General features: G+C 53.1%; 1 non-coding gene across 1 annotated transcript; it reads left to right on the top strand.

Annotated features, from left to right (window-relative positions):
- Positions 1–5,384: 5,384 nt before the first annotated feature.
- On the top strand, positions 5,385–5,548 carry LOC121864264. The gene has a single exon (XR_006088574.1). It is a non-coding gene; the product is annotated as a 5.8S ribosomal RNA (ribosomal RNA).
- Positions 5,549–13,382: the final 7,834 nt, after the last annotated feature.

The raw sequence follows: 13,382 nt of genomic DNA on the forward strand, positions 1-13,382 counted from the left end.
GGATAACATCCAGGCTGGCAGTGAGCCCCTTCTTACCTGCAGCCTCACCAATGTTCAAGTCAGAGCTTTCCTGGACAACCCCATGCATGTCCCTGCCTGGCCCTCGCACACCCAGAGTATAGAGCGTTGTGTACAGCAAGTGAGTGAGGCCAGCAGTCACGTGTACAGCCAGGAGAGGAGGGAAGGCTACATCCGAGCTCAGGTGGTCAGCAGGGAGGTGATGAGTAGAAACAGAAGCAAGAAAGACATGTTCTCTATGGTGTGCAGCAACACTGGGTCGTAGTAGTAAAACCGGTTTTTGTATTTGATGATTTTGTTTTCTAAAAGAATATTAAATTTAATAAATGTGTCAAGATCATTCGTTTCACTATTCTGGATCATTTTCATCCTAATAAATTAACCTGATACATTTACTTTACTTTAAATAAGCTATTTAGTGGTGTTGGTAAAAGGGTGGGAATACTGAATTTTCATAAGATTTCAAGTTAAAATTTAACTAGCAAAAAATGAAAACTTTTCAAATCTGAAGATATCACATGATTCTGCACATAGAACTACATCATTAATACCATGGGCCGATTTTTCAAACTCAAAAAAAAAAATTCGCCTCCGTATGACGCCGACCCTAATACTACAGAGAACTTGCACACCCGAATGGGAGACCATCAGAGTCAATCGAGGGTCGATTTAATAGCATACTATACAAAATGATCCGAGAATCTGCACACACCGAGTGGGAGACGGTGATGAAAACGTCCGCCCTTGTATGTTCGATTGCACTATTTCACTATATTAAGGGGAGAGGGTGCCTTCACACACCTATTCGGTGTGGAATATCTTCCGCCCCCCAGCGGAGTGCTTCGGCGCCTCTGCGAAGCAAAGCGCGGCATTCAAAAACAACAACCAAAGTTGCCGTCGCTTTCCCTTCCCTGCCCTGCAATGGCTGGAGCAGCAGCAGAAGGAGAGAGAGAGAGAGAAAATAGTCTCATGGGGTCAGAGGAATGGCAGTGGAGCGGGTTCTATGAATTTCACTAGCCAGGTCTGTCTCCCAATTGAGCATTATTACTCTCTCGGCGCCACCACGGTTTCCGTGACAGCAGCAGCATCATGATGTTGCGTCTATTGTAAGTCTGGAACCGGGTTATTCGGCTGTTCGCGAACAGTCAGGTTTTAACCTTGCCTAACAAACGATCAAACAACTTCCACTCTCGAGGTGCGGTACGGTGACTGTCCTATCGTCCGCTCTTGTATGCTGGATTGCACTATTTCACTATATTAAGGGGAGAGGGTGCCTTCACACACCTATTCGGTGTGGAATGTCTTCCACCCCCCAGCGGAGCGCTTCGGCGCCTCTGCGAAGCAAAGCGCGGCATTCAAAAACAACAACCAAAGTTGCAGTCGCTTTCCCTTCCCTGCCCTGCAATGGCTGGAGCAGCAGAAGGAGAGAGAGAGAAAATAGTCTCATGGGGTCAGAGGAATGGCAGTGGAGCGGGTTCTATGAATTTCACTAGCCAGGTCTGTCTCCCAATTGAGCATTATTACTCTCTCGGCGCCACCACGGTTTCCGTGACAGCAGCAGCAGCATCATGATGATGTTGCGTCTATTGTAAGTCCGGAACCGGGTTATTCGGCTGTTCGTGAACAGTCAGGTTTTAACCTTGCCTAACAAACGATCAAACAACTTCCACTCTCGAGGTGCGGTACGGTGACTGTCCTATCGTCCGCTCTTGTATGCTGGATTGCACTATTTCACTATATTAAGGGGAGAGGGTGCCTTCACACACATATTCGGTGTGAAATATCTTCTGCCCCCCAGCGGAGCGCTTCGGCGCCTCTGCGAAGCAAAACGCGGCATTCAAAAACAACAACCAAAATTGCCGTCGATTTCCTCTCCCTGCCCTGCAATGGCTGGAGCAGAAGGAGAGAGATTTTAGTCTCAGAGGAATGGCAGTGGAGCGGGCTTATGGCGAGTAGGCTCGCGCTCTATCAATTACACTTGCCAGGTCTCTCTTCTGTTTGGACATTATTTACTCCGTCTCTCTCTCTCGGCGCACACGTCGCCACCCTACTAGTTTCCGTCACAGCATATGCTGCGGCCTTTCAGTCCGGAACGGGGCTCCCCTTCGCCTTGCTGTCTGCCCAACTTAGCGGACTTGCGTTGGCTGATCACCCTGTCTTCGCGTCTGTGCCGGCCTTCAATGCAGCGCCCAACCGTCTCTTGACCGAGATTCATTGCACTATTCCACGCGCAAACGGCTACCCTAAATGTGCATAGACAACGCTCATGGTTCAACACGACCAGGGCGCAGTCTGGGAGCCGAGTATACTAAAAAGAGAGTTTAGCAGCCAAAACTCGTCAAAGCACACGTTGGGTTACCCCATCACCTAACAACGATGGCGGTTCCCACCCGTGAAATACACAACCTAACCAATATTGGGCGACGATGGCGCTCATGAGCTCACGTCCCCACAAACAGTAAGAGTGAGAAAGAAAGAGAGAGAGGAGAAGGATAAGGGAGGAGATTGGCCAACGTGCGGTCCCTCGCCCAATGTCTTCTGCCTCGCTGGAACTGGGGCAAAGAGAAGAGGAGAGGATAAGGGAGGAGATTGGCCAACGTGCGGTCCCTCGCCCAAAGTCGGCTGCCTCGCTGGAGCTGGGAAAAGAAGAGAGGAGCGGATAAGGGAGGAGATTGGCACACACGGTGGCGCTGCCGGCGCCGAGGATAGCAAGAGAAGGTGCAGTTTGATCTGATCATCTGGTTTGCTATTTCTCTAAGGCCAACGTGCGGTCCCTCGCCCAATGTCGGCTGCCTCGCTGGAGGTGGGGCGAAGAGAAGAGGAGAGGATAAGGGAGGAGATTGGCACACATGGACGTGCGGTCCCTCGCCCAATGTCTTCCGCCTCGCTGGAGCTGGGGCAAAGAGAAGAGAAGAGGAGCGGATAAGGGAGGAGATTGGCACACACGGTGGCGCTGCCGGCGCCGAGGATAGCAAGAGAAGGTGCAGTTAGATCTGATCATCTGGTTTGCTATTTCTCTAAGGCCAACGTGCGGTCCCTCGCCTAATGTCTTCTGCCTCTCTCTCAATCTCACTATTTTGGCCGCCGTGATAGGCGCCGCCAACAGCAGCAGCTACCTGGTTGATCCTGCCAGTAGTCATATGCTTGTCTCAAAGATTAAGCCATGCATGTGTAAGTACAAGCCGATTTAAGGCGAAACCGCGAATGGCTCATTAAATCAGCTATGTTTCATTGGATCTGTAAACCCACTTACTTGGATAACTGTGGCAATTCTAGAGCTAATACATGCAATTGGTCTCTGACCGCAAGGGAAGAGCGCTTTATTAGTTCAAAACTGGTCGGGCCCCGGTCCGTAACCCACCTGTGGTGAATCTGAATAACTTCGGGCTGAGCGCACGGTCTCCGCACCGGCGCCGCTTCTTTCAAGTGTCTGCCTTATCAGCTTTCGATTGTAGGTTATGCGCCTACAATGGCTATAACGGGTAACGGGGAATCAGGGTTCGATTCCAGAGAGGGAGCCTGAGAAACGGCTACTACATCTAAGGAAGGCAGCAGGCACGCAAATTACCCACTCCCGGCACGGGGAGGTAGTGACGATAAATAACGATGTGAGTCTCATCCGAGGCCTCGCACCTGAATGAGTACACTTAAATCCTTTAACGAGTATCCATTGAGAGCAAGTCTGGTGCCAGCAGTCACGTAATTCCAGCTTCACTAGCGATATTAAAGTTGTTGCGGTTAAAAAGCTCGTAGTTGATCTCAGTTCGACTGACGGTAATCGCCTGCGTTTACGGTGGGGTCACGCCCTAACAGTTTAATTCGCCGCTCGCGACGTGATGCTCTTTGTCGAGTGTCCCGAGGGCCGGAGAGTTTACTTTGGAAAAATTAGAGTGCTCAGAGCAGGCTATTTGAATGGCCTGAATGGTGATGCATGGAATAATGGAAGAGAATTCCGGTTCTATTTTGTTGGTTTTCGAACCAGAGGTAATGACTAATCGAACAGGCCGGGCATTCAGATACACGCTTAGAGGTGAAATTTCGACCGTCGCACATTTGAACTACTGCGGAAAGCATTGCCAAGGATGTTTTCATTAATCAAGAACGAAAGTTGGGGAGGTTCGAAGGCTTATCAGATACCGCCCTAGTTCCTAAATCCATAAACGATGTTAACTAGCGATCCGCCGGCGTTATTCCCATGACCCGGCGGGCAGCTTCCGGGAAACCAAAAGCCCGGTTCCGGGGGAAGTATGGTTGCAAAGCTGAAACTTAAAGGAATTGACGGAAGGGCACCACCAGGAGTGGAGCCTGGCGGCTAATTTGACTCAACACGGAAACCCCACCAGGCCCAGACATCGGAAGGATTGACAGATTGAGAGCTCTTCTCGATCTGGTGGGTGGGTGGTGCATGGCCGTTCTTAGTTGGTGGAGCGATGTGTCTGGTTAATTCCGATAACGAACGAGACTTCAATTTACTAAGTAGTCGACGGATCTCCAGAAAATGGTGTCCAGTTCGCAACTTCTTCTTAGAGGGATAAGCGGCAATCTTAGCCGCACGAGATTGGAGAGTTAACAACAGGCCCAGATGTTCTGGGCCGCACGCGCGCTACACTGAAGGGATCAACGAGTTTTCCCCCTCCGAGAGGAGCGGGTAACCTGTTCAAAGCCTTTCTTGATAGGAATTGGGGCTTGCAAATGTTTCCCATGAACGAGGAATTCCCAGTAAGTGCAAGTCATCAGCTTGCGCTGACTACGTCCCTGCCCTTTGTACACACCGCCTGTCGCTACTACCGATTGAATGATTTAGTGAGGCCTTCGGACTGGCGCTCTTGGATTGTCGGCCCCGTTGCCCGCGAGGGTTTTCTGGGGTCGTCGCCTCGAGCTGACGGAAAGATGTCCAAACTTGATCATTTAGAGGAAGTAAAAGTCGTAACAAGGTTTCCGTAGGTGAACCTGCGGAAGGATCATTAACAGAGAGAAAGAGAACGGGGCGCTCTTAAAACTACTACTACTACTCTCCTGATTTGGGCGGTCTCGGGCTCTGCTCTGGCAACTCCAGCAGCGAAAGAGGACAATCCCGGGCCCCGCACCAAAAATAGGTACCACCACGCTGTAGGTGGACCACACTCGGGCGAGAGCGCGAAGACCGGAGGAGGAGGACGGACGGGGCTTTGGACGGCTGCCCGTCCGTTCCTTACTACCGGCGAATAAGCCTCTTGACCCAAAAAGAGTGAAATTCAAGTGTCAAAAAACAACAACAAGCCGTCCGGCCAAACTCAAACCACAAACTTGGGCTATGTCTGTCAAACCCTTTCATTGAGACTCGACCTGTGATGGTTAGTCGCAAAAAGACCAAATGGCAAATACACAACTCTTAACGGGAGATCACTCGGCTCGTGGGTCGATGAAGACCGCAGCAAACTGCGTGTCGGTATGTGAATCGCAAGAATACCAGATACATCGACAAGTTGAACGCATATTGCGGCGGCGGCAGCCATATGAGCTTGTCGCCGCCACTCCTCTACGAGGGTCGGAAATATACATCCATCGGTTGCTGCGAGTTCGGTGCCTGCTGACTGTCTCCCCGACACGAGGGTAACCCGAACCGAGCTTCCGCCTTGGGGATTAATCACCCGTGCCTTGCGCGAGGCGTGCCCTTAAAAACAAGCCTATCACTAGCAAGTCCATGGACTTGGCGCACCCACATTCAACCACAACAAAGCCGGGCACACACACATGTGTGTGTGTCCCGTCCCGACGACAGTTGTCGCCCTCGCAAATAACTGGAGGAGCTCTTTTGCCTGCTGTCCACAGAGACACGAATGGCCGTCGGCCGCTCATGGCTGATGCTGCACATGTTCTAAGAGGCACACGTCCTCCTCCTTCTCTCTCGGAGAAGAAGCACTCCATCCCACGAAGAGGAAACGAAACCGGGTCGGATATCTTTTAAGTAAGCCCCGCCGGAATTTCGTCTATCACCTCGAAAAGAGTGCTTGGCATGCATTGCAGTGGAACCTAAATTGATGAGTGCGCCTGGGCCTGCAGTCTACCATGTAGTGGCGCAGGCAGAGAGATGACAATTGCTCTCGTCGGGACGAGAATGCTTGGGTGAAGCCGTGCTTTTCCTCACGCGCTCCTCCACCCTCTCCCACGGTCAGACGCGGTGTGGGCGTTCTCTTTGAGAGTTCGCCACGAGTCCACGTCTATCTCATGACAGGCCTGGGAGGGAGGCAGGGGGAGTTCTCTCTAAATGCGTTAAAGACGGTGTTGCGCCTCATAAAGGCGCTCGCCGGGATAGAGCACTAGTTCTGCAGCCGGAAAGGCCGCTCACGCCAATTAATACTGCGACTCTCGCTCTCTTTCTCCGGATAAACAAGTGCTACTGCTGTGGCATGAGGGAACGGGGAAAGAGGTCAAAGTTTAAGCGGCAAAGGTGCGGCCGAGTAAGGGCGGAACACGAGCGTATATGCATTAAAACTGTGTATATGACTCTGCGAGAGATGTTCTGCTGGAACATTTTTCCTATTGGCTATTTACCACTATTGATGTTGCTGAGAGGGCCGAGCACCTAAGCTGCTCGTTGAGAATGAGAAGGAACGGAGTCAGGGGTGGGAGTGCCGGCGCCATGGCCGCTGGTACCCCCGCGACAAGCCCCTCAAACCTTCCTCTCTCTGTCAGAAGATGAAGAAGGAACGGAGTCAGGGGTGGGAGTGCCGGCGCCATGGCCGCTGGTACCCCCGAGACAAGCCTCCCAAACCTTCCTTTATCTCTCTCTGTCTTAAGAAGCAGAAGAATAAGAAGGAACGGAGTTAGGGGTGGGAGTACCGGCGCCATGGCTGCTGGTACCCCCGCGACAAGCCCCTGAAACCTTCCTGTGTATGTCTTTTGCAGCAGCATGTGGTAATGTCGGTGGTGAAGAAAGTCGGTGGCAGAGCGTCTTCCGCTTCGTGGTTGGGGAACATGTTCCCCCTAAGGATGATGAGACCACGATTGACCTCGTAGTAGGAGAGAGCTACCCGCCAAATTTAAGCATATTAATAAGCGGAGGAAAAGAAACCAACAGGGATTCCCTTAGTAAGGGCGACTGAACCGGGAAAAGCCCAGCGCATAACCTAGATGTCTTCGGGCACGAGGGGTGTTGCGTTTCAGAGGGTCCAGCACGCCGTCCCATACCGTCTAAGTCAAGCTTGAAAGCGGCCACTGCCCATGGAGGGTGACAGGCCCGTATGGCGGCGCCCGTGAGGGTACAGATGGGATGGTCGGAAAGGGCCTCTCTGTAGAGTCGGGTTGCTTGAAAGTGCAGCCCAAAGCAGGTGGTAAACTCCATCTAAGGCTAAATATGACCACGAGACCGATAGCGAACAAGTAAAGTGAGGGAAAGTTGAAAAGAACTTTGAAGAGAGAGTTCAAGAGTACGTGAAACCGTTAAGAGCCAAACGGGTGGAACTGAGGGGATTCAGCTCGTCGGCTGTCGGCTGGGTGGGGTGTTGTAATTGAGCGACCCAAAAATGTTTGGGCGCGCCCCCACTCACGCTGGCGTCGGCGGGCGTATTTCGCCTCGTAGTAGGTCACTGCGACCCGTTGCCGGGGACGTCGAAGGCCCGGTCGGACTGGTACCTCGCCGCCGACTCTCTCTCAGCTCGTCTGGGGGGGAGACCCGCGCGACGGGGGGAACCACCGGTGTCCTGGCTGCCCTGCGACGGTCGTCGAGAAGAGCTTGCCGCCGCTTCGGCGGCGGCTTTGCTCTCGCGGTGTGCATAAGGTCGGTGATCCACCCGACCCGTCTTGAAACACGGACCAAGGAGTCTAACATGTGTGCAAGTCAATGGGCTCACTAAACCCAAAGGCGAAATGAAAGTGACGGGCGCCTGGGGCAGCTGTAACAGGCTCTCCGATGCGTCTTGGGCCGATCCCTGACCGGTTGCCTGCGGCGCCTCGCCCACGCCGGCTGCCGGGTGAGATACTTTCCGCCCTGGACGCGGCGCAGGTGGAGGGCCGTCAGGGCGACAGGTCGAAGTTTAATTTCCCCACGGGAGTGGGGGGCGAGGCCCGGACTTGCTAAGACGCCGCTGGAAGTTGTCCCGCCCCTCGAAGCGGGCTGTCATAAACGGCGGATAAGCATCGGGCAGGCTCGCAGGCAGTCGGCAAGTACCATGAGCATATATGTTGGGACCCGAAAGATGGTGAACTATGCCTGGCCAGGATGAAGCCAGAGGAAACTCTGGTGGAGGTCCGTAGCGATTCTGACGTGCAAATCGATCGTCGGAGCTGGGTATAGGGGCGAAAGACTAATCGAATCATCTAGTAGCTGGTTCTCTCCGAAGTTTCCCTCACGATAGCTGGAACTCGCAGGGTGAATTTCATCCGGTAAAGCGAATGATTAGAGGTCTTGGGGACGAAACGTCCTCAACCTATTCTCAAACTTTAAATGGGTGAGATGCCGAGCTTGCTTGTAGGGATGAAGCTCCGGCGACTAATCTGAGTATCTAGTGGGCCACTTTTTGTAAGCAGAACTGGCGCTGTGGGATGAACCAAACGTCGAGTTAAGGGGCCTAAATGAATGCTCATTCAGATCCCATTGAAAGGCGTTGGTTGCTATAGACAGCAGGACGGTGGCCATGGAAGTTGGAATCCGCTAAGGAGTGTGTAACAACTCACCTGCCGAAGCAACTAGCCCTTAAAATGGTATGGCGCTCAAGCATTCTCCCGATACTCGACCGCCGGGCGCACTACCGGCCTCGCTCTCAAGGCGAGGTCTCGAAGCCCGGGTGAGTAGGAGGGTCAGAGCAGAGCTTGAAGGAGCCTGGCGTGGGCTGAGCCACTAAAAGATCTCAGTGTAGAGACTCCCTTGATGACCGAAGTGGAGAAGGGTTCCATGTGAACATCAGTTGGACATGGGTTAGTCGCTCCTAAGCCCAGGGCTAAGGCCTGATCCACGCTCGAGGCAAATGCAACACGAGCAGAGGAGAAGAAGAAGAACCACAACTAAGTAGGGGTTCTATCTATCTACCTCGGTCTTATATAACACAGTCTAACAAAGTGAAAGGCCAAAGGATGAGTGGCGAAAGGGAATACAGTACTTATTCCGTAACCAGGCCTGGAACCCTAGCGGGTGTGTGTGCGCCCTTTGGGAATGCTACATGCCCGCGAAGGGTCCTGGCAACTGAAACCAGCTCCCGTCCACCGGCGGTGGTCCGGGAAAGAGTTCTCTTTTCTGTTTAAGGCGCCGTGGCCCTAGAAATCTCTCATTCAGAGAGAGGGCGTTGGTAAGACGGTTAGCCGTAGAGCGCCGCGGTTCTTGCGGCGTCCCGAGTGCCACCGCCGATTCGTGAAAAATGCGAGGGTGGTTATCCCAGGCAGCATTGTCGGAACTCGATTCCGGCGGCGTCTGCTTTTCGGGCCTGTGCGTACCCATAACCGCATCTGGTCTCCAAGATAAGCAGCCTCTGGTCGATAGACTAATGTAGGTAAGGGAAGTCGGCAAATTAGATCCGTAACTTCGGGATAAGGATTAGCTCTGAGGATCGGGCCAGTCGGGCCTGTGCGGGAAGCGGGCCTGGGTTCGGGTGCAGGATTGGGCGAGGTGACGGTAGGACGTTAGGGCAAACTGCCGTGGTTCGTCCGGCGAGGGATGATGTCGCACATGTGCGCTTCTCTCTCGTGCGGGGGGCGCTGCGGTGGCCTAGCGCCTCTCTAAACCGAGCTCGGACCGGCGTACCTCCGGCCCTTCCGTGGAACGCCCTAGGCTGCGTGGGCGTGTTCTCGGGCGGTGTTCGCCGTCCCTCCAAAGCTCTTGTAGTAAGAGGTGCGGGGGGGAGGTGGGGCCGATCGGTTCACTACAATCCCACTTCGGCTGGCGCCCAGCGATCAACTCAGAACTGGCACGGACCAAGGGAATCCGAATGTGTAATTAAAACAAAGCATTGCGATGGTCTTTGATGGATGTTGACGCAATGTGATTTCTGCCCAGTGCTCTGAATATCAAAGTGAAGAAATTCAACCAAGCGCGGGTAAACGGCGGGAGTAACTATGCGCAAGACCCAAAAGTACAGGAACATCGTACGAAGTGGCCTCCAGGAAACAGAAGACCCTGGAAGCAGCCCCAGATCAACCAACGGGGCTGGAGGCGGCACAAGAGCCCTCATACCAGATGAGCTACCCGAGGGGGTCAACGATCCTGACCCCTCTGACCCTGATGACTCCGGGAGTGACCCAGAGCGGGATATCGCCCCGGAGCTGGGGGCGAGGGTCAAGTTATGGGAGCATCTGAGGGCTCTCAGCGAGGAGGAGGAGGAGGGTGACGCATTGGTCGTCAGTCTCAATTCAGTGCTGCGGGCCATTCCGTCCCCAGATGGCCTGACGGAACACCACCTTCGAGATGGCGCTGAATGGGCTGGAGGCTGCATTGCGGGCACATAAGCCGAGGCTATTCTCTGGTAGAACGCCTCGGCAAGGAGTAAATAGAGTGTCGCCCAGTTATAGTCATCTACCCAGGAGAGTCAGAAAAAGAATGGAGTATGCAAAGACACAAAGGGCTTACAAACGTAGTCCAAAGGAGATCGCAAATAAGATCATCAACGATGTCGAATTCGAGGGCGAGAGGCCATCGGTCGATGAATTCGTAGCGGAATTCCGACAGAGGTTTGCTGCTGAATCGCCCCCGGATGACGAACATGTTGAGGTGCGCACGAATGACAGGATGCTAACAATTCTGGACCCCATAGCCGGCAAAGAGGTGGTTAGGCGCACTTCGTGGACCGGAAACCGCAGTAGGTCCGGAGAACCCAGAGCTCGACACCGGAGCGCTACGAAGGCTAGGGCCGAGGGTTCTCCTAAGAATATTTAATACATGGCTGTATTTGGCACGGGTTCCTCAATGGACGAAAAACAGCAGAACGTCCATGCTTCCCAAAAAATCGCCGCTTGGGACCCCCTCTAATTGGCGTCCAATTACAATCGGGTCCCACATCCTTAGGGCGTACTGTAAGATCCTCGCATTCCGGATGGTGGAGAGTGCTAATACAAGTATAAGCCAGAAGGCCTTTAGGTCCGTCGACGGGTGCGGTGAGAACTTAGCACTCGTAGAGGGACTGATAAGGCACGCCCGGAGAGAGAAACGTAACATCTATATCACCTTTGTCGACGTAGCCAAAGCGTTCGACACTGTGTCGCACACCTCTCTCGACAGGGCACTTCGGCGCTTGGATACGCCTAACCACCTTCTGGATGTTGTGAAGGATCTTTACAGTGTTACGAGTTGGGGATTTAGAATATAGTTATACGTCTACCCAGATCCCAACAGGTAACAAAAAACCAAAACAAAGACAATCGGACTATAAAAGGGTAGACAAAGGATGCGAGTTTTCGTTGTGTATAATAAAGTACCATAAATTCCTTAACAAAATATTCAACTTATAAATTACCCTTAACCAAACTTAACCTAAACATTAACAGTATATACATATTAATACAACATAAACCATTTTGAAGCAAGTGGACGTGGGGGAGGCAATACAAGATACAAGTACTTAAGTGAGGAGCTGAGATGGCTGACGAGTAAGGCTGAGTATTGTAGAAGACGGCAGGTAGTCACTGCGACGTAGGTTTAGAGGATAGATGATCCTGTGGTCACTTCCCAGAGCCAAGTGCTCTCTCCTCGAATTGGAGCTCACAAAGAAGACTTGGAGGAAGTGACGCAACAACCAGGATATGGAGAAGGGAAACCCCGGAGTGTTAACTAAGACGAGTCATACTCGTGTTTCGTCCCTAGATGGCGTTGCTCGTGGTGCTGGGTAGGTAGATCAGGACAATAGATGGCGTGGTTCGTAGTGCAGGGTAGGTAGATCATGACAATTGGTGGAGGGGTTCGTAACAACAGCCACGTAGGGACAAGCATTTGCGTTCCCGGCGGGGAGTCAGACCCTATCCCCATGACCAGAGGAGTGAAGCAGGGATGTCCATTGTCCCCCTTCCTTTTCTGTGCCGTGGTGGATGAGTACCTGGAGTCCCTGGGTCCTGCCGTTGGATACCGCCTGGACGATGTAACGTCGGTGGCGGTGACAGGATTCGCGGACGACCTGGTAATAGTCTCCGAGTCCAGGCTCGGGATGCAGAGGAGCCTGAATCAGCTCGACCAGTTCCTTGGTGCGAGGGGACTGGCTGCGCAGCCCACGAAGTGCGCCACACTGGGTCTTGAGCGGGCTGCAAGGGGTAGGTATGGTGTGAAGCTCAGGGTCGTGACGGAGGAATGCTTTACAATGCTGAACTCGACCACGGGTCTGGCCGAATACCTACCAAGAATTGAACCTGATGAGTACGTGAGGTACTTAGGGCTCCAAGTGGGGCCCTCAGGACTTGAGAAACCGGGGAGTAGGGTCGATGGCGAAAAACAAAAACTCCAACACATCATGGAGAAAATAGGAGGTTCTTCGCTGAAACCCTTGCAAAAGATCAAGATACTGAAGTCTCAGATTATCCCGAGGCTTCAGTATAGGTACGTGAAGGGATCCTGTTCTATGAACCTTCTCAGGGCACTAGACAGGACCCTTCGCGACCGGACCAGGCAATGGCTCCACCTACCTCGGACACTCAATACAGCGGCCATTGGCCTACCCATGAGAGACGGGGGCGTGGGAGTGCCCTCGCTACTGGAGACCGTTGCCCATCAGAAGATGGGACTGCTCCGGCGTCTCGAGTCCTCAGACGACCCTGCAGTAAGGTTTATAGCCTCTGGGGGTCTCTGGGGCCGCGAAGTCGGGGCAATGGCGAGGCACTTCCGGGTAGGCCATATAGACAATAACACCTTGTCTCAATTGAAAAGGTCGCTGTTGCGGAAGAAGAGGGAAGAGTGGAGTACATCCTGGCATGGCAAGGGGGCGGAGAACTTCTTTGGAAGCCGGGCCAGCAATGCCATCTTGCGAAACGACCTAGGCCCAGGCAGGAAAGCCATCGACCTATTGCGACTCAGGTCTCAGACCATCAACTGCCGAGTCTCTAGAGCCATTGGCCGGGTGCCTAATGAGGACTTGGGAAGAATGACCTGTCGCCAATGTGGGGAAGGGCAGGAGGATATACTACATCTCTTACAGAGGTGTCCTGCTGCCCAAAACCACAGGGTGACAAGACATGACCGTATCCTCCTTAGGCTAAACAATGGCTACAGGGAGAAGGCTTCCATGTACTCTTACAGCCGCGGGTACAAAGTGGTCACACGTTCGTGAAGCCTGATCTGATCCTGCAGAAAAATGGCCAGTACTCGGTGCTCGACGTCTGTGTGCCCTTCGAAAGCGATATTAACACCCTTCGCTTAGCTGAGCAGCACAAGATCGATAAGTACCGTGCACACGAGGTCGACATCGGGAGGTTCA

This window comes from Homarus americanus, unplaced genomic scaffold (assembly GCF_018991925.1).
Source record: "Homarus americanus isolate GMGI-L3 unplaced genomic scaffold, GMGI_Hamer_2.0 scaffold18694, whole genome shotgun sequence".
In the NCBI taxonomy this organism is placed as follows: domain Eukaryota; kingdom Metazoa; phylum Arthropoda; class Malacostraca; order Decapoda; family Nephropidae; genus Homarus; species Homarus americanus.